This window comes from Lissotriton helveticus, chromosome 7 (genome assembly GCF_964261635.1).
Source record: "Lissotriton helveticus chromosome 7, aLisHel1.1, whole genome shotgun sequence".
Lineage (NCBI taxonomy): Eukaryota > Metazoa > Chordata > Amphibia > Caudata > Salamandridae > Lissotriton > Lissotriton helveticus.
In genome coordinates, this window is record NC_136068.1 from 188,374,051 (window position 1) to 188,396,515 (window position 22,465).

Here is a 22,465-nt window from a genome sequence, read left to right on the forward strand (position 1 = left end):
AACAGGAATCTGGTGGTCACAAAACTCCCGTGAGAAATGCAAATACCGACCATACAGCCCCCAAACTCTGTGTGACACCATCTAACTTCTCATTGGTGTGATCTTCCTACAACAAAGGACAGTGGCTGTAGGATTTCCATCAACTGCCCTTCGTGACCAGTGTCATCATCTGGAACTCCTGCTTTCCTACCACAACACCTCATAGTTAAAGAAGGTGCCTCTGTGGATTGGATGACATGCTAGTCATTGGCAATTCCTGAAGAAAGGAAAGCCCTTGAAACAACAGTAACCAGCTTGGTCGCCAGTATAGACAGTATACGCCTACAATCCTATGTTAGAGCAGTCATTGAGAAGTGTAGGTGCAGTGCAAATAGTGTGAAAGTTTTAAAAAGAATATGGAAGCAAACAAACACTTTTATTCCAGTATTGCTTTCAAACCTATTAAAAATAGTGCAAGAGCGGCTTGTACTAAATACGCCGCTGTTCTTATCGGTCTACTAGTTTCAGCCAAAGAAGGGCCTCTTGCCCTGGCTTTCTTCAGGACCCTATCTTTGTTGAGCTACTGCAATCGTGAATAGACATATTTATACAAAATGAGATTTATCACATTAATACCTCCATACAGGCAGGGTAGGTCAGGTCCGAGGCACCGACGGAGAGGGCGGGGTCTCTGAAACCTGAGTGGTTACCAGCTGAGGTGAGGCCAATACCTCGCATAGGACAGGAGTGAAGATCACCCTGCCTGTATGGAGGTATTCATTTGATAAATTTCATTTTGTATAAATATGTCTTCTTTGGAGTAGAGGCGTTTTGATGCCCCCAATGGAGAAATTAAGCATCACCTGTCTTGAGAGCCAACCAAAAGCCCACCTGACAGAGCCGTGTATGGAGGAGAACTCTAAGAGAAAATCTGGCCAAGGAACTGTAAGAAGCGCCTGTCAGCTGACCAGGGCACACCCAGAAGCATGCATCTTGTTTATGCTGCCCTGTCCGCTCGCTCTGTGCCCAGCCATCTGCTGTACCAGCTTGTAATGGGCGCCTGGCCCCAGCATGGGTCATTACTACCAATGGTACTCTAGAATAAACAGTATGTGCACTTTTACACGTTTCAATCACATATACATATGTGCACACTCTCATCCTCTCATTGGCTATCCATTAGACACTCCCTACACGTTTGCATATGCACACCCTCTCATTGGTTATCGTATATGCACAAGCTACTTGTTTTCACTTTCTCATCCTTTCCTGAAATTTCCAAAACACCCAAATAACATATTTGCTGCGCTTTCACTCCCTTTCACTAGCTATTATATGTGCGTTATGCAAATGATTGCCAGTGGCTGTTGGTGACATATTAAATCTGAGGGGTGCAAAAAAACATTTTACAAAACAAAATAAGTTTCACTTCGCTTACACTGCCTGCAGCACGTCCTTGATGTTTTGCAGCACGTCCTCAATGTTCCTGGCTCCAGATTGCAGGCCCAGGGCGAGGTCCCACAGCCACTCCGTAGTCCAATCAAGATGCTGATCTCATGCTGTTAAGCTGAATAAGTCAAGCACCTGGATTGGCTGGGGCTGGCAGCCTCTGTGCTCCAAAAGGCACTGCAGGTCTGTTCTTGCTCTCCAATCCAACAGATGGTTTGGAGAGGTTTGAATTGTGCATGTCGGTCTGGCCGTAGCAAGGTAGCCGGCCAAACCAACAAACCGTCAAACTAAAGTGGCCACTCCTCACAGCTGCCAATCAGCAGCAGTGACGTACTGACCTACCCCTCCCCCACACTTCAATTGCTGGCAGAGAGTAAAAAATACAATGGTAATAAAATAACTTTATTACCATTATAATTTTCACGCTTTCTGCGCAGCAGTGTGGGGAGATGACGCTTCTCCGCTCCTATGGAGGAACCGCTGTTGATGATTGCACACAATCATCCACTCATTGACTTTTTTGTGGACACAATGCATGTGTCCCCCCCATCATAATCGGTCATGGGCTATTGTCTGTAAACAAAGAATTTTTCTGCTCTCTCGCGCTTTTTCATTGGCTATTCTCTATACAAAAGGTATGTGTCAGCTCTCTGACACCCCCTCATTTGCTTTTCTGTGTACACTACACAATGCTTGTGTATGCTCCTTTACAGCCTGTTATTTGCCTTTTTCTGTGAACAATATAAGTATGACCTCTCACACTGTATTGTGGGCTGCTTTTTGTATAAAAGGTACTTGTCTTAGCTCGTATGCACTCTCATTGGCTGATCTATGCTCACTTTATTCACTCCCGCAACCTTGGCGGTCTCTTAAAAGCAATCTTCATGTCTTGATTCAACAGCTGGGCCTGCCACAATAGTAGAAAATAAAGACCCATCAAACTATTAGACCAAACATCCCTCAGAGATTTAGATACATTTCGGTATTTTTTTATTCAATGTTCTGAGGAATTCAAAATGTTACATTAACTCCTTCCCACGTCAGGAGTAAAAGCATTTTTGGGCACATCTCCCCGTCTGTTAAAAGCCCGTTTTGTGGATTATATTTCTACAAGAAAATGTTCCTTTTAATACATCATCCTCTGTCCACCCAATAACTGCTGCTTCATGTGAGAAGGGAATGGTGTGAGGCATGGGGTGGGAGGTGGGGCAATGCCCCAGTTACTTACCAGTAATCTTCATTACTCCAAGTCCAATTCATCCCCGATACAGTCCTAGGTTTCCCACCCTCTACACCCTAGTGGGACTGATTATAACGCTTTACATGTTTGTTTTGTTTGCTTGGTATACCAGGAAGTGTTTAGTGACTGCTTCCCTTTGTAGTGGCACCTGGGTAACTGCGGCCATGTTGGGAGAAGTATTTTGAGTTGGCTAGTGAAGAATATCTGCAAGAATGAGATGCTATATCAGAGGTAAGGACTGGGGGCCTCATTTATGAAAAGTGACGCATCGCTGCGTGAAAACAGCGATGCGTCACTTTTCAATGCGCTCTCCCTGCGACACTAACGATGCGTCATATTTACAGTATGATGGATTATGTCGCAAGGAGTTACAGATACGTCAGTATTTCTGACGTATCTGTAGGCGCGAAAGTGAAACATTGCTGGAGTGTGTCACAAAAGTGACGCAACTCCAGCAATGTTTACTTTCACATGGGCAAGTCCCATGTTGTTAGTGCATGCGTCAGTCTTACGCCTGCTGTGAGGCAGGCGCAAGATTTTGACGCAACGGTGTCCTAGAAGTGACGCAGTGAAATCTCATAGATTTCACTGCGTCGCTTCTACGAGGCTTTTTGCAGGGGAACGCCCCCCCTGCATACATTATACCTGACGCAGGTATAATGTAGCGCAGGGGTTTACAAAGTGACGCATCTGCTTAGATGCGTCACTTTGTAAATAGTGCGCAACAGGAGGCATATTTTACGCCGCCGATGCATCACAAAAAGTGACGCATCGGAAGCGCAAAACTGACGCAAGGCCTCATAAATGAGGCCCTGGATCGGGGAGGATGGATGAGGAGGCAATAGATTTTCACTGCATGTTACTGCTACTCACTCGCTCTACCTCTTCAGCCTTCATGCAGAGCCATGCAATCCACGCCTCGTTCACAATCAACTCCCTAACACTGTTTAGTAGAAAATGAATGGTCAGGCCATCAATACCCTCGAACACTGCAACAGAGTGCTACCCACCCTTCCTTCACTATTCTGGCTGCAACACAGTGCAGTCACAGTTCAGCTCACAGTCCTCATGCACTGCAGTGGAGTGGTACTCATCCTCGCCTCACTGTCTTCATACACTGTACTGAAATGTAACTCTTTCTCCCATCTCTACCTTCATTGGCTGCAATGGGCTGCAACTCATGCAACCCTCACACTCCTCATGCACTGTAATGTAGTGCAATTAATGTTACTGTCGCTGATCTCATATACTTCAATGAAATTTGACTCTTAAGCATCCTCATAAACTGCACTAGAATGTGACTCATTCTATTGTAAAGCAATCCACATGGCTAGAATTCTGCAATTTCACTCCTATGCAGATGATATGCAGATTTATCTGTGTATTAAAGCCCGAGATGTTGATTTCACCACCTAAAAAGTGCTGGAGCAGAAAGCTTCTTGGACGAATAACCTGTGTGAAGCTCAACTGAGTTAAAATAAGGGTTTTTCACAGTGGATAGAGAACAGAAGATACCTTCCCATGCCCCTAGGCCCAGCTAGCCCTCGCAGGATCAGCAAGAAATCTTGGTATTGTGTGGGATGTGAATCTTCATTTTGATGCCTATGTAGGGTCAGTGTGTCTTGTGAAGGCGTGGGAAGGGTGGGGTCTGACAAGGCGGCCTCCTAGACACACCATTGCTCGAGCTCTTACAACTTGCAACAAAATCCTTCCTCAGCCTGCCCAGAGGCGTAGCTTGGCCAGTAAGATTGGAGTGGTGGGGTAAACTTCCGATTTCCCAACAATCACACCGGCACATAATGTTAAAATACATTATACGACAAGCAGGGTGCACGAGAGGGGCCTAAGTGGCAGCGATAGGCAGAGGAATGCTGATTGATATGGATACAGCACATTATTTTGTGAAATAACCGACATTTTGGAAGTCTTTCTAAATGGAGAGTGTGTGTGCGCGTTGTCTGTGTTCGTAAAAATTCCCAGTGAAATCCGACAGACGCCGCACCATTCCCACCTGAAAGCCCCCATACCCAACTATTTATCACAAAATACATTTATTAGGGTGTGGTAATACCCCAACCAGCCCCCCTGAAGCTACACCCCTGATCCTACCTGCTCGCAGTACAGCTGGCACAGGCTTATTGAAGGCGAGGGTGTCAGTAAACTGCAGTAGCTGTCTGGTGCAATCTGTGGCCCCTGAATTAGAAACAGCAAGTGCTGGATAACAGACTGATGAGAGGGCCTGTCAGACCATCCCAAACCAGGACCTGGAGAACCCAAAGGGTGATGCTATCACTGGCGTAGTTGTGAATACTCGTGCTTATTCACAGGCATAGCATGAGAGGCCACGAATATAAAACGATAAAAGCAAAGAGTGGCAGTCACTGTGTGTCTAACCATAGGGTCCAGTAGAGAATGTGGAAATGGGGCCTGAGAGCACAGGGCGAAGGACTGTGGCCTGAAGTCAATGTGTCCGTACTTGCATTTAAACTGTTGGAAGGATGAAGCCCACTGCCACAGTCTGCGCTATAGAAATACCATATACATACACATATATACATACAGTTGCCCAAATGGAGGTGGGGTTTAACTAAAAAGGCTGAAGCTGAAGTTGAGGCTATTAACCCCTCCCATGCTGATGACGAGCTCAGCTCATCATGAGCCATGGTGGCCGCGTGCTCATGACGAGTTGAGCTCGTCATAATGTTCAGAACACTCGCACGCGGGGCTAATTCCCCTGCTGTGCTGAACGTTCTGAAGAAACGGGTGTGGCCGTGATGAGCTGAGCTTGTCAGGAGCACCGGGGCGTTGTGCACGCCCCCCGCCCCCCAGCACAGCGGGGGAATTAGCCCCACAGGCAAGGGGTTAATGTAGAAAAGAAATCCAAGGGTGGGTCAGCACAAGTAACAATATGAGACAAGATTTTGCTGAAACAAAATTATAACACACCTATCTACATAACAGGCAAATATAAAATATGACATTTAGGGGCCCAACATGCTTTGCTGTTCTGAAGTCCAACCCAATACGTTCATGTGTGTTGTATATGTAAATGAACACATCTATCAGTTTGCTACTAAAGCTACCTATAGGTAAACAATGTTTATATTCAAATATGTATTCTAGCTCAATAATTTCCTCAATGGACTAATTGGTATTTGGCTCTCCAGCAAGAACTTTCCCAGTCTCTATCTGAAATTCATAAAACGTGTGCTACAACATGTCTGCATTGATGTTAGTTACAGTGAAGGTAGTCCAAGAAGTTTTAATATTTTATTAATGCAATAACAGTAATGTGATAACTGTAAAAATCCTATCTATTATTACTGACGCATCAAGCTATTTGTGTACAATTAAAAAGTGAATATAACTATTTAAAAAAAATGCAGGGTCGGTGGATAGACAGTCATTTCCCTACTTGGATAACAAGCATTTGCAATGCAATAGGTCTCACATTTGCAAGAGTTTAAGCTATTGGCACTGCAAATGACAATGCCTTTTATTTATCTGTTTTGATAATTAACACATATATAAAAGGCATTTTCAATGCCAGTAGTTCAAACTCTTGTAAATGCCAGACCTATTTTATTTTAAAGAAGCGGCCACCATTGTCCCGGGCTGATTGGAAAGTGAAGGTGTGCATGACGCGTTGAATGTTGCAGGAAAGCATGTCGTACCTGCAGTAGCAGAAACTCATAAAGAAAATGGTGCTTACAGACTAAATAAGACATACCATGTAACAACAGAAGTAAAAGGGCCAGTCCTCATGGGAGGTTACAAATGAAAACAAGACGGTACTACGGAGGAACTAACAAGCCTACCAACTAATCAGAAGCCAGCATTTACAAAGGACAATGACACAACCCAATGGAAAATATGGGCGGAGACTGGGCAGTCCGCCAACTCCATACTTGATTAGAACATGCCTTGCACAGCTGCGCAGGCGCTGCCCAGGATAGACCTAAAAAGCAATACAGAAGCATTGCTGGTTCTCCTATAAATTCTATACTAGAATATAGTGTGCATGTAGTGAGGATAGTTTGAGATCCCAAGTCTACACCATCTGCAAAATATGGTAGCAATGTATTGCATTGTATTGTAATCGCATTTTTATAGCCCTTACTACCCCTGACGAGGCGTTGAAACGCTTTTTCGGCGAGTAGCACACTACTCCAGACCCCATTCTATCACTGTACTCAAACACTGTAATAAAATACATCTCATTCTCCCTCTCTCCTCATACACTATAATTCAGTGTCTCATTCTATCACTGTCCTCAAACACTGTAATAAATTACTTATCATTCTCCCTCTCTCCTCATACACTATAACACATTGTGTCTCATTATATCACTGTCCTCAAACACTGTATTAAAATACATCTGATTCTCCCTCTGTCCTCATACACTATAACGGATCACTGACATAATGTCGAGGGACATAATATCGACTACCAAAAATATCGGCGACAAAATATCGACAGACAGAATATCGACTTTGTATCTACAAACAGGTAAGTAGAAAAATATTGAGTAGAAAATATTGTTTACAAAAATATAGTTAAAAAAAATATCGACTTTATTAAAAACAATGTTAAATTAAATTGATATTAAAAATTAATTACTAAAATATACTTAAAAATACTTAAATTACCTTATAATAATTAAATAATTAATGTAAGTTATAAAAAAAGTTTTTACAATCATATTTGTTAAAACATATATATATATAGTAACATAATATAATTAAATAATATCCAATATTATTACCGTACGATAGCAGAAGTGTACTAATTACTATTCCCACTCCAGAGAGAGCAACAGTAGGGAAAGCGTTGGATAGCGTAGGGGTAAAAATTACTACTCCCACTCCAAAGAGTGCAACAGTAGGGAAAGCGTTGGATAGCGTAGGGGTAAAAATTACTACTCCCACTCCAGAAAGTGCAACAGTAGGAAAGGCGTTGGATAGCGTAGAGGTAAAAATTACTATTCCCACTCCAGAGAGTGCAACAGTAGGGAAAGGGTTGGATAGCGTAGGGGTACAAATTACTATTCCCACTCCAGAGAGTGCAACAGTAGGGAAAGGGTTGGATAGCTTACGGGTAAAAAATAATATTCCTACTCCAGAGAGTGCAACAGTAGGGAAAGGGTTGGATAGTGTAGGGATACAAATTACTATTCCCACTCCAGAGAGTGCAACAGTAAGGAAAGCGTTGGATAGCGTAGGGGTAAAAATTACTATTCCTACTCCAGAGAGTGCAACAGTTGGGAAAGCGTTGGATAGCATAGGGGTAAAAATTACTATTCCCACTTCAGTGAGTGCAACAGAAGGGAAAGTAGATACTTCATATATTATTTAAAAAAAATTATATATTAATATGTATAAAGAATTAATAAAAGTAATTACCAATTTATTATAATATAATTAATTAATTACAAATACTATTTTCAATTAATTATTACAATTAGTTATCTATTAATACTAATAAATTACACATTAACAATTAATTAATTAGTAATTAAAAAGTTACTTAATTAAAATCTAATAAATACCAAATAAAAATTAACATATGTAATTAGTTATGATTAAATTACTTCCCACCCTTTTCCCCTATAAACCCACAACCCACTACATAAAATAAATTTGTAAAATTAACATAATTATCAATTAATAAATTTAATAAAATTAATTCTCAATTAAAAGTTAATTAATTACCAATTATTTAACGATTAATTATAAATAAATAACACTACATAAATTAACATATTTAATTAATTATAATTACATTACTTCCCACCCTATTCCCCTAGAAACCCACAACCCGCTACAGAAATAAAATTCAATTAAATAAAATTAATTGGCAAATACATTTTAATTAATTACAAAATAGAAAATTAATGCTCAATTAATTATGAACAAATACCAATAAATAAATTAACATAATTATCAATTAATCAATTAAATATAATTTAAATAATTACAAAATAAAAAATAATTAACAATTAATAATAAACAAATACCAATAAATTAATTTACATATTTAATTAATTATAATTAAATTACTTCCCACCCTATTCCCCTATAAACCCACAACCCGCAACAGAATTAAATTACGCAAACATGGCGGATTGCGCCTCATTCTGTGACCGACAACCGCTTGTAAACTCACTGTATTCTCACTGCACGTTTACCTCACAATACACCCTCCTGTGGTGTTTCCGATTCCGTTGGGGCATCTCTATAAAAAGCTGCATTATTAAGAAAGTATGCGGTTTTGTTCCGGTTGCCAGGTCTCTGCCTACCAGCGCAGTCTGCGGACGCAACGCTCATTTATACACCTCTGAAGTACAGAACAAACTGTGACAATATGAGGGAAAAGTGCCTTCGGGGAGAAAGGATTTCTAACACAAAACAAAAAAAGTGGGGTTTTTTTTAGAGGGAAGGTGAGCAAAAAGTGTGGTAAAATTGCGATTTTAGTTCCGCTTTTTATCACACTTTTTCCACTTCCTTTCCATTGATCCTTGCCTCAGGCAGCGGCATGATGGCGGAGGAAGCCATTAAAAATACCTCCTGGGCCAAGGTGGCGTTTAAGGAAATGGTGGCATTATGAAACGTATTTTCCCTTCCCTGGGGCTGCTGGACAGTCGGTTCTGACCTCCTGCCCGTCACAGCCCAGTCATGGCCATTGTGCACACACTGACCCCCAGCCATGTATTAAGTAGCTGGAGGTGAGCCGGGGTGGCCGAATCAAGACTCTCCATACAGGGGGGGTTACATAAGAAGTCATACACACACTGACAAACACATTAGACATAAACACAGGCCTACCAGCAAATCTACAAACACCCAAAACAATCACCCTACAGTAAAGCGCATGTATACACACACATAAGCATTACTCACACATAAATAAAAAGGAAAACTAACATGTGCACTTGCATGCATTTTAAACACAGCAAGGTTGCAGAATATATTGCCCACCCCATAACACATCTTTGAGGATAGATGCGTTTTTCTTTAACCCATTGGGCGCATCGGACGTCCCTCCGCCCGTCCATCGTCAAAGTGGGCGTGTGCGGAAGATGGCCAGGGGGCATCTGAAACACTCCCACTCATTAATTCCACAGCACCGCAGTGGAATTTGCGCCGTGGTCAAGGGGTTAAATCCGCTACTGCAGTATTGTTCACTTCACATGAGCAGACAATTCGCGAAAAACTACCACGTTTGCGGTCAAGTATAACTGAGGTGAGGGGTGTTTCTTATTTCCTCATGAGCTGATAATGTGAGAGTGCAATTTTGATACAAACCCGTATTTTTAGCGAGCATGTGTTTTTCTTGTGGTTGGTATCTCGCCGTTTACCGGTGTAGTCTGCAGAAGCGGCGTTTACTATTCCGCGTGAGGCGGTAACTTGAGAGCGGCATATTTATAGAGAGCGCATTTTAAGGCAAGTGTGCGGTTGTGTTGCGGTTGCCAGGTCTCCGTCTACATGTACAGTCTGCGGCTGGGGGGGAGATTTGCTAAGATTTTATACTGTGTTTGTGTCACAAAAATGACGCAAATTGAAGCAAAATAATTTTTTCCAATTTACTTTCCAGCACTAAACTTGTTTAGCGCTGGAAATAACATGAAAGTAAGGCAAAGCAGCTCATACCACTGCTTTGCCTTACTCAGCGTCAAGGGTTGGGGCATGGGCGTTTCCATCCAACCACCCAAGGTTTTTAACGCTAAACACTATTTACCAAATAAAGTAGACACGGTTTAGCGTCAGAAAACTGCACCATTTTGAAGTCGGCACAACAAAGGAGAAATGCTTTTAATTGTTTTATTTCTCCTTCCTTTTTCGACTTTGTACGTAGGTTGCACTTTACAGCACACATACAGACAAGAAATAGGGTTAAAGTCAGTCTATTTTAAGGGTACCCTTCCAGAACAAAATCTATGATAGACTCATGGAAACAACCTTGCACTATGCCGTAAAGGTGTCTCCGTGGTGTGCGGCAGCTGATTTCAGCACCGTCACTAGGAAAAGGGGAGGAGTGTGCCATATTTCTGTAAATATGGTTCTCTCCTCCTCCATTCAATTCGCGCAGCGCAACATTTGCGGCTGCTGCACTGCGCTGCGTAAGTAAGTGGTAAATCTGGACTGCGGTGTGTTCGTTTAAACATGAGTGAATAATGTGGGAGCGCAATATTGATACAAAACCGCTTTTTGGGAAAGCGCGCTTTTCTGCTGCAGTTGTCTGGCCATAAGAACTTCCATTCATGAGAGGTTTTTAGACATGAGATCCTTTTAACATCAAGCAAGGCCTCATAAAGCTCGTTTCCCAGCATGTCACGCTAACCTTTCTCATGCTAGCCACCAGCTGTATAAAATCAAACATCAAAGGGCTGCCCTGACATACCTTTCATGTGCTTTACAAAATAATGTGCATAATGTAGGATGCTACCACAGACAGAATGCATTTAAATACAGAGTGTTGCTCTCTTCTCTTATTCCCTTTTATCCGTGCTTTTCCTACTTGTCCCTCTCTCTCTTTTTTCTCTCTTTCTCAGGGCCCCTGTTCTGGTTTCTAGGACAATATTCCACTTTACAGTCTCTTTCCACTGTCTGATGGAACAGAAAATAGCCCCCCCCCCCGCACCAAAATAAATGTGGGCCACATTAGCAAATCAAATAGCTAAAAAAAGTAGCCCAGATTTGCAAATTGGTGCCACTTTGAGCATGGCATGCTACAGAGGTGTTTTGTAAGGTATGTGATAACAATGTATTTGTGCTTGCTGTAGTCAGAGTCAGAGTCAGAGTCAAAAACACTTTATTCGATTAAATTAAAATCATAAAAGTATGCTATACATTCAAAGTTGATCACTGGGATATACAAAAGAATTTTTATATAAATAATGTTAAAACAAGAGACATTATGTGCAAATTTCCAATAGTACAAAGATATATTTACAAGGATGTTACAAAGAATTTACATCATATTTACACTGTCTATAGTTACCTACAAAATTTCACTTCATTTACACAGGTTGCATTAAGGGGTTTGATAAGTGATCTATTTATAGTAATATTTACAAGCCTATAATGCAATCATTTTATAGTGCTACCCTGACAGGGCGTACGGTTTTTTACAAAAACTAAATCAGGTAGTCGGTGGCTGAAGACTTTTTCGTCTGGACCTAATAGACGTTGTAAGAAAATTTGCTACCCCATACATAATTAAAGGTGTTTCCATTAGCTGTAAGAACAGAAAAGCCGGTTTGACTTGGGTAAACATTTGATCTTTTAGTATAGGCTTAATATATTTCTCTCTAGCATTTCTGAATAATGGACAAAAAAAGAAAAAATGCACAGAATCCTGGTCTGAGAAGTCGTCACACTTGCAGGGGGCGTTCTCATGGGGCTTACACCATTTACTATATTCACCCAACAAAAGGTGAGCCTGATTGAATCGAAATTTAGTGAGAAGCCACCGGTGGAAAGGTTTATTTACTATCGCCAAATATGGTTCGATAGCTAGAGATGTAATTGTCAGGAAATGTGATCTCACGGTTGGCTTCGTGATTTCACATGATTCTCTTTCAGCTTCTCTTTTCTTTGTATATTCCAATTTTACCCAACTAATGTCATCTTTTTTTAGGCCTTCAGGATTAGTATATAGATCAGGGCGGCCCCTTTTGCTGTAGTCAATATTTGTGGTAATATCAGAGACATCAACAGTAAGAAAAGGTCCACAAGATAAAAAAACACAGGCCCACAAACAGCCCAAAAAACTTGCCGACACACTGGGTTTTCCGACCAGCCCATCGGGCACTGCCTGATTGCCCTACACACTAGCCTGGCTCTGTACTTTCTCCTCTTCGCACTTTTCTATTCCATTTTCTCTTCTCAACTGCTGAACCGTTTTCTCCACAGCCTTTACATTCCAAAAACTCCCCTGCCCCCCGCTCCCCTTTGGGAAAATATTATTTGGCAGAAATCTGCCAATTGATGGCAGGCTTAATAGAAATGCGCTGGGTAGGCGAAATGCAACAGACAGTGCTTAATTTGAGCCGGGGGGTGCCCGTGGAGGCCTCTAGCACTTATATTTGAGGATTGGCACTTACGTTTCCTCATCAGACATTTCCCAAGAGCAAGAGAGGAAAAAACACACATAGCAGAAAGGCGGAGACAGAGAAGGATGGAAAAACTGCCTCAAAGGGAGAAAGCAGGGTGCGGCAAGAGTGACATAAATGGGCAGGGAGTGTATGGAAGTGAATCAAAGAGGCATGAGGTGGGTTCAAGACTATCTAGGCTTGGTGTTCGGCACGCCAACATTTTATAGCGCTAGCTGCAGGCTTCGGAGCATCGCTTTGTACACTGGCACTCATTCTTTTACAAATTAAGCATTGTCAATGGGTGACTTACGTCTTAGATAAGCGGTAAGTAGCATATGTGAGGAGAAATTGCAGTCAGAAGCAGGAGCGGCCCATGCAGGTAAGAGCAGTGGGGTGAGGGGGCGCTCGCCGTAAGACCAAGTGGGCGTTGCTGCGGCAAGCGCAAGGTAAGTGGTTTTCCTTTTTTTAAGTTCAAGTTTCCCTCGTCGTTGTCTGACGACTCTCCCCACCCCCGCCCCACCGCTCTTACCTGCTTGGGCAGCGCCTGGTCAGAAGAATGGTCATTTCACTACACATTCCCCACACCAAGACCACATTTGGTCCGGCTACCATGACCATGTGCTTACCACCAGGGCAATCATAGTTAAAATATGTGGGGAAAAGTGCGAAGCCCGAAGGCACTTTTTCCTCATGTTTTCCAACTGAAAACCACATTTTGCGAAAGTTTAAATTACTGAACACCTTACTGTAAACCTTACAAATGCAGAAATACTACATCACAGCACAGGGAAGCTGTGCTCACTAGCACATGCCTAAAAGTGATGCTGTCACAGCTGTATATGTGGGAAAATGTTGAACGCTATTCTGCATTCATCATTGCATTTTTTGCAATAGTGTAGATACTGGGGGGCTTATTTGCAAGCCCCTTGTGCTGCAGGTACACATTTAATATGGGAAAAAGTGACGTACAGGCAGCGCTAGGGGCTTGTAAAAAAGCCCCTAGGTTCGATAACACTGTTACCGATAAGGGTATTAACACAAACTTTCTGGCTAGCTAAAGGGGGAACATCCTTTACGACGCGGATGTTACCCCGCGCGACCATTACGGCGCGTCTCTTACAACGCAAGTCGTAACCACGACTTGCGCTGGAGGGCGTTCAAGGACAAGGAATAGTTAATTTACTATTCCAACACCTTCCCTACTATCCACGGGGACTGGTGTTGGAATAGTAAATTAAACTATTCCTAAGTCCGCACCCTACAGCACAAGTCGTGGTAACGACTTGCGTTGTAAAACACGCGTTGTAACGTTACGCGTGGTAATAGCCCGCGTCGTACCGTCATACATCCAGCTAAAGGGCCTCAGTCAGTTGCAGCACGAGGTAGCAGGGAATCCAAGATGGAGGACCTCCATGTAAGCTTTTAAAACTAAAATATTCTGTATACTGATATAAAGACACCTTGCTATAGGATAAACATATAAGAAAGTGCTTTGGTGCCTCCTCGGTGCTATATAAATGCCTTTACAATAAATACAAATGTGTTCCCCTTAATGGCAAAAGGGGGGTGGATTCTCACACAGAACATGGTGAATACATCCTTATGGTCTAAATATAAATTATAAAAAAAAGAAATGTGGATATTATATGATAAAACGACCCATTGATTATTCCCAGTGACTGAAAATGCCATGGTGGGTCATATGTAAGGAAATATTCGAAATCATTTTAGACACACTCCTGAAAAAACAATTTTGATCTGATCACCCAGGTGTTACTAATATTATTTCTTAAATTACGGGTAGGCTATATATTTTCTTGAGGCGATCATATACTTCAATCTGGAGCTTTCGGTTTTTTAAAGAGTATTCACTTTCTCTTTCAGATAAGAGGGGTGTGTTAAAAGATAATCTAGGATAAGAAAAAGAATATAAATGGGTGTGATTTTTGAGAAAAAAGTGGAGTTTACATGTAGAGATTCTGGAGGGCAGATGGATGAGCAGATAGTGTGCATGACATGGTACTTATGCACTAGGAGAGATTCTGAGATACATGAGGATGATTTCATGAGAGGAGATTCTATTAGATGGTACCCATGATGGCAAGTTCTTAGAGAATGTGATGTATGGAAGAATTCTGGAGGAGAGAAGGGATGTAAAAGGAACAATTTAGAAGGACCCTCTTTTACTTGGGGATGTGTGTGTTTGCTTTTCTGTGGCCTTCATACTGCATCATGACTAGGGCTCCCGGTTTTAAGGTATTTGTTTTTTAGCATTTCTGTCTGTATTTATCCATATTTATTTTTATGTCATTTTATCTGTATAATTCAGCATAAATTTTTGTTGCAAGCAAAAAAAGACGTTGCAGCTAGTATTTTTCCAGATTTATTTAAATAGACAGTGCACACGGTTGTTATAGGTTTAGCTATTTGTTTATATGTGACAAACTAAATAAATAAACACAATACAGTCATCTGAAAACTTTGCCATTGTAATACAAGTCACAGGGGTGTCAAAGAAAATCAACCACTCATTATTTTGGGGAATGGCTGAGGTAAGATTTCAGGAGAAACCTTGGTGAATGAAGATTATGGGAATTTACTAAAGATGTACGAAGGGATCTCAGATGGTCAAATGACTGAAAATGTTTTTGGGAAGCAAGATAATTCCCAAAGCTATCCAATGGGGAGTGTAAATGAGTAAAAAAGAACTTCTAGGAAGTGGGAGTATCAGAGGACTTTTTTGAGGCAAGCAAGTCAAGGCCATGAAATGGTTATGCAGGTGTGAGGGAAATAAGTAAAACGGGTGAGTTCTAGAACATTTGCTTTTCGCAGAGGTCTTCGGTAACCCTTTTGGTGGTAAGCGCTTTTGGGAAGAAACGAGTGACAGAAGATACTCAATACAAGCTTATGTCAGGAAAGCCTTTCCATATCTCAAATTCATGAGAGACAGTAAGAACAAAATACACGTTATCAGTTTTAAAAAATGTATCAGTTTTAAAAAATGAGCTTCCACGTGTATCATAATCACTTTAGCCTTTTGTTCCTGCAAACTTTCAGAAGCACAGCTTCAATCTCAAATAGGTAATAATAAAGTGTCCACTAAATATTCATGGAAGGCTGACTGGGAGACTTCCATTCTCAAGCAAGATAGAGCTAGCGGGACTACTGATGTAAGTAAAATAGAAATATATTGGTCAGGGAGGCTCCAAGCAATCTACAGCATGATTCTCTCAATGCTCAACACGAGATCGACCTGCAGCCTGCCCGTTAAATACACACTAATTTCAGACCAAAATGTATGTAATTTAGAGAAAGTAGCGAACATATGTACAATACCTACATCTTAGGCATGAGATGTGACCCATTCTTTTCCACTTATTTTATCTGGAGTATAGTAGAGCAAGCAAACCCTTTTAAAGTGGTGTATTTTAAGCCTTGCAGATATCAAGGCTGTATTGGTTAGCAAAACGTATTGTTCAATCATCTCTAAATGTGTAGCATGACCAATAATAAATGTCCATTTATCTGCGTGCTGATCCAAATCATCTACTCTGTAGGATTAAAGGACATTATAAAATTCTGTGTTAGTAATTTTATCGGTTTCTGAGAAAAGTTGTAAAAGGTCCAATCTGTGAGAATTGATGCTAATGTTTGTTCCTTTTAAGTGGTTTTGAAAATATTCACAAATCTGCAGATATTTAGAGAACAAGTGTTGCGGATAATCAATGTTCTTTTCACCAGATCAGGAGAAGTACAAAATACCTTATTTGTATATAGTTGGCCAACAGTTCTCCAACCTTTGCAAGCACAACTCTGAGTTACAGAGTTATAAAAAAGTTTTGGAAGGAAAGAATGTTTCCAAAATTCAGTGTAAAAGTTGATCATCCAGATGCCATAATACTGACACAAGTCCCCAAAATGTTCAAAGCATCCAAAATAAACTTGAATTTGAATCTTTCAAAACATTTGAGATCAAAAGGACAGGGGAAAGCCTCCCATCCCCCACACTTCTTGCCCTAACGCAAAATGATAATTATCCAAATGTCCTCTGTCTCCTTTATCGGAAACCAGGAGTCGTATCCAATGGCCGAAAGATGCTCAATAATAACAATTAAAAGTGGCGAAGCCCAACCTCCTCTTTGCGGCAATAGTTGCATAAGACAAATCACTCTTCTTGCCCTTTTATAAGATCAAATAAAGCTATTAATTGCAGAGTCTAATCTCCTAAAAAAGGAATTAAAGGTATTGGGCAAAACAAATTAAGGAACTTTGGAACTATTGTCATCTTGATAATAATACAACATCCGACTAAACCTACTGGAGGACTATGTCACTGACACAATGAAGCAACAGTTTGTTGTAAGATTTCCACATGATTTACATGGACAATGTCTTGAACCTGACTTGGGATTGTTATCCTCAGATACCTTGATGACCTCTGACTCTTCTTGTCTAGCCTCATAACTGACCATATCTAGGTTTTCCTTGTGTTAATTTTATAACCAGAAACCTTGCCAAATTCAATCGCTTCAGCCTCACTGTGTTTGACAGCTTTTTTATGTCAGAAGAATTAACCGCCATGACATCAGCAAAGGTGGAAATCTTATTTGCATACCAATTAAGAATGATTGTACTGATATCCTCATTGTTCTATATACAACAAAGAAATGGCTCCAGATAAACTGTAAACAATAACGGAGATACCAGGAAACCCTGACAGCCCCCACAGAGAATAGGGAAGCAATAAGCACAGAGCTCATTAACTCTGACTCTGGCTTAACCCATGTTGTTGGGAACATCCCAAAGTCTCAATAATGTACACAAGATAATTAGCCAGTATCTTAGAAAAAATCTTGGCATCAGCATTGAGGAGGGAAATGGGCTGATATGATCTTCTCTCATCCGCTGGCTTCCATTTTTTCCGAAACATAGCTATGTTAACAGAGCTCCAAGTTGTAAGAATCTTTATCCTGGGATCATAGCCTAAAATCATCTACAAAAAGATGGGGGCAAGATGTTCCACAAACGTTTTACAAAATTCGGCAGGTATGCAATCATCACTGGCTGCTATACCAGCAGATACATAAATTATTATATAACTAACGTCTCCTTCAGAGATTTCTTGGTCCAATGACCCAACCTGTGAATAATCAAGTAGCCTTAAATGGGCTTTAGCCAGATATGCTTCTATATCAGTTCACACCATTGTTTTCAGGGTATAACTCTTGATAAAAAGCAATAAAAGATTTCAATGTCTTCCGGGTGGCATAGAAGCTGGCCATTGCTCTCCTTGAGAATAGTTATTGTGGCATTGCTGGATTTTTCTTTAATCTTATTACCAGGTATCTTACTGATTTATCTCTATGTTCATATTATAATCTTTTATGTGCCCTAAAAGCGGTCGCTGATGTCTCCCTGAATGTTCATCCAATGAGACTCCTACACTCCACCAAACACAAATATAGCACCCCTTCTGATTTTGGATTAATCTAGCATGTGTTCTTTCAAGCGATAGAGGGGAGAGGTGTGGTGCAGTGGCCAGAGCGACTGATTCCGGAGCACAGGGCTCCCAGTTTGACCCCCTGCGGTAGGTCAGCTCAGCCCTGTGTGACTCTGGGCAATCGCTCACTTAATCACCTTGAAACATTAAGGGGTGATATGTTTGCGCTTTCCAAATATGGATTATTATATTATTATTGTATTCATTCAAATAGAGCCTTCTTCTCCTTATTACGTGCTGGTATATTTTTATGAACCACAAATTGAACAGATACACACCTTATATATGCGGAATATATTAAGAGGCGCTGTGCCGACATTGAGAGAAAGAAACTCTTGGATTGACCAGTACATACAACCTTTATATTCCAAACCTAACAATAGGGAACCCCCAAAAGCCCATCCCCTTGATCCTTTCATTGTCAGATTGCATTTTATTTCAAGCAATAATGGATTATGACCAGAAGTAATCTTTTGGGAAGACATATGAGTAAAAGAACATACTCAAAGACAGAGGGGAAACTGGACATACAAGATTCTGCCTGCGAAGGGAATAAACAGGGGAGAGATGTGGGACTACAGGGGAATCAAAGTGACTGAGAGGAATTTTTTAGGGGAATTGAAGTTTCTCTGAGAGGAGGATTTGAGCAATGGGGATTTCTCTGATGAAACGTGGTGAATAAAGATAAATGTGTGATGTGGATTATATAAATAAAAAGGAAATAGATTTAGTGAGTGATAGATCTAACTTTTTAAGCAGGTTATCCCCAGACTTTCTGCTTTTTTGGCCTCCCTTTTTTCACGCTGTTTTGGTTGATTTTATGACTCTGGGCCCTTTACCACTGCTGATCCGTGCTAAAGTGCATATACTCTCTGTGTAATTTGTGAATATGAATTGGTGTATCCATGAATGACTGTTTGACTTACTACTACGTCCCTAGTGTGTGCCCAGGGCATGTTAGTAAAATGCTGCTAGTGGGCCTGCAGCACTGATAATGCCACCCACACAAGCAGCCTTTCAAAGGGCTCTCAGACCTGCCCCTGCAGTGTCTGTGCACACTTTGGTACTGCCATGTCGACCTGGCAAGTGCACCCACTTGCCGGGCCTAACCTTCCCTTGTCTTACATGTGAGTCACCCAAAAGGTAGGCCCAAGGAATCCTGTGGGCAGGGTGCAGTGTATGTGAAAGGTAGGGTATGTCCTGGTGTGTGTGACATGTCCTGATAGTGAGCTACAGTGTAATTCGTTTTTCACTATGGAAAGGTTATCTGTCCCATAGGATAGAATGGGAGTTTATTTATAACATCTTATAAGTTTAACTTACCATTGGGACAATATAGAAAGTTGGAGTTTAGTATGCCTGAACTCAAAATGTAAAAATGCATCTTTGAGTAAAGATGATTTTTATATTGTGTGTTTGAAAATACCACTTTTAGAAAGAAGGTATTTTCTTGCTTAGCCATCCTGTGTGCCTCTGCTGTCTGGCTTTGGAGTGACAGGGACGGGGATGTGCATTGACTGTAGCCAGGCACTGGGTGGTTGGGGGGGTTGAGGTGTGTCCTGCCTTTCCTGGATGAGTTGGGGCTGGGCTGAATAGACCGGGGCTGCATTTAGAGTAGGGGGAGGAGATTTCCTTTCATCTTAATGGGTCTGGTCTGCCTTACACTAAGCTGTCTCCATCTCCTCCCGGGAAGCTGGACCAGAGAGGACAAAACTGGTTTTGCCTGAGCACAAGGCCTCTCTGCCACAAGAGAACAAAGAGAAATGGAATTTAAATATTGGGGCCCAGACCCCAGAACTTGAGTATACTTCTGGACTCAAGTGGGACCCTCTGCTACGGAGAAGAGCTGGGAAAGCTGAAGGAGAAGTACTGCCCCTTTGTTGTGTGCTGTCTGGGATTGGGGGCCCCTTCAGTAAGGAACGGATGCATCATTTTCCCTAGAGTAAGGAACCAACGAATCACCTTCCCTAGGCATAAGGAACCAACACATCACCTTCCATGAGGCTGTTTTTGTTTATGATTGTAACGCATCCAAGGTACTTTGTGTTCAAAGTGTTGCATCTATAGTTTGCTATGGACAGAACTGTTTTTACCTTCTAAAAGTCATATTTTGATTATTGTATGTTGGATTTTTGTCATTTTGTTCCTGTTTGGTTAAGATAAAGATTAATTATTTTTCTAAACTGGTGTGGTGTGCATTTGCAGTGTTTTCACTGTATTGCTGCATGTGTGCTCAAATGCTTTACACACTGCCTCTGAGACAAGCCTGTTTGCTAGTGCCAAGCTACCAAAGGGGTGAGCAGGGGTAATTTTCGAAGTGTATCCCCCTTATCCTGACTTGGAAGAAGGGTCCTTACTTGGACAAAGGTGCAAACCATTGTCAACTGGAGACCCCCATTTCTAACAGCGAGGTTATATGAAAACTGTGATGATATAGGAGAAATAAAAACTGTGAGGAGAGGGGAATGAGTTAGACGAATTGGGCAGATGAAGGGCAAAAGAGTTAGGGAAGAATGTGTAAGGGCAAGTAAGAACTACACGTGATCTGAGTTTGGAAGTGATAGTGGCACGGTTAAAGGTACATTAATAAAGGCTGGGATAAGTAAAGTGAATTATCCATTCAGGGTACATGAGGGTACATTCAGGGAAGGGTACAATAAGGGGCGAGATGAGTGAGAAAATGATTAGACCAGTGTGCAATAACTGTGGGGAACATGGCGTGCCCGGTGCCTAGTAGAATTCTCGGTTCGCATATGTGACCTTGAGCTTCTGTTGTGTTATGTATACATGTCTTTGAGGCATGAACCTTTCCTGGCCCTCAAAATGTGATTTGGCAGCTCAATATGTTGGCTTGATGAATGATGGAGGAGGCATTCAATGCCGTGGGTCAGGGTTAGAAAGAAGAGAAATTATAAAGGGCCGGAATAGAAGAAAAAATGCTCCAACGTCATCAAGAATTTCAGCTCTTTTCAGAAACTGCAAATGTCTATCAAATTCTCAACTCTCAAGGTCAGCGTTAAACAAAGGGAAGGACCGTTTATCAACAGTGAAATATGAGATGGGAGCAGAGGAGGCTGGGAGGTGGAGAAGCAGGACAACAGGGAGAGGTGGTCAGGCTGAGGTAAAAGGGAGTGCAGATGATACGAGTGAGGGGGCAGCTAAGGAGAGAGAGGGGTGAGGAAGAGATAAAGTGGACAAACACAGCAAGATGAGAGCAGGCTAGAAGCTTATGTAAAAGGGCAGGAGAGGGAAAGTGAGAGAGCAGAAAGAGTGAGAGACTGCGAGGAAGAAACAAAGCAGACAAACAATGAGGTGGGGTCCAGCGAGCAGCTGGGGAAAAGAGGAGGGAGGGAGAAGAATCAGGGACAGGCAGGAAGAAGGACAGATGAAAGCAGGCAAGTGACTGAGATAAAGCGGTGGTCAGCTGCACAGTGCTGTGGAGAGGGGCAGGCAGGGTGTGTGAAGCGCACAGAAGAGGAAGAGAGGGCACACAGATACAGAGGGGCAGATTTTCTAAAATCTCACGCAGCACAGCAGGCAAAAAGCTGTGCTGCATTGTGAGAAGAAGAGAGCAGGAGAGCGACATATTTACAGAAATATAGCACTCTCCTCCCCTCTTCCTGGCATCCGCACTGAAATTAGCTGCCGCGTGCCAAACACACACTTTAGCACCATAGTGCAAGGGTGTCTGCATGCATCTAGCATAGGTTTTGTACTAGAAGGATAGCCTTCCAGTACATAATGCTACGCTCAGACTAACTTTAAACCTTTTCCCACTTTGTATGTGTATGATACAGTGCAGTACAAAGTTGGAAAAGGAAAGAGAAATGAAAGCATTTCTGTTTGATAGCGCCTATTTGAAATGGGTGCTATTTTCTCATGCTAAACCTGGTCTACTTTTTCAAGTAAATAGGATTTGCCTTCATCGCACACCACCACCTCATCAGAACCACCAAGAAAGTTGCCATACAGTAACACATCAATGCCAACTCACACAACAGCAAAGAACTCTTCACTGTGATCAAAGAATTTGCCAAACCCTGCACGGATCCCCCACCCAAGATCTCTGTGGCAACTTTACCACCTTTTTCCACCACAAGATCTTATATATCTACAACAGCTTCACAATCCAGGTTGCACCCACCCCAACCACAACACCCGCATCCGAATGTTCCAGATGTCAGCCAACACTGCTCAACTA

At 41.7% G+C, this 22,465-nt stretch overlaps 1 protein-coding gene across 1 annotated transcript in view; it reads right to left on the reverse strand.

Moving 5' to 3' along the window:
* CDH22 (cadherin 22) overlaps positions 1-22,465 on the reverse strand; it is a 1,039,820-nt gene that overhangs the window by 538,489 nt on the left and 478,866 nt on the right. The window lies entirely within an intron of this gene.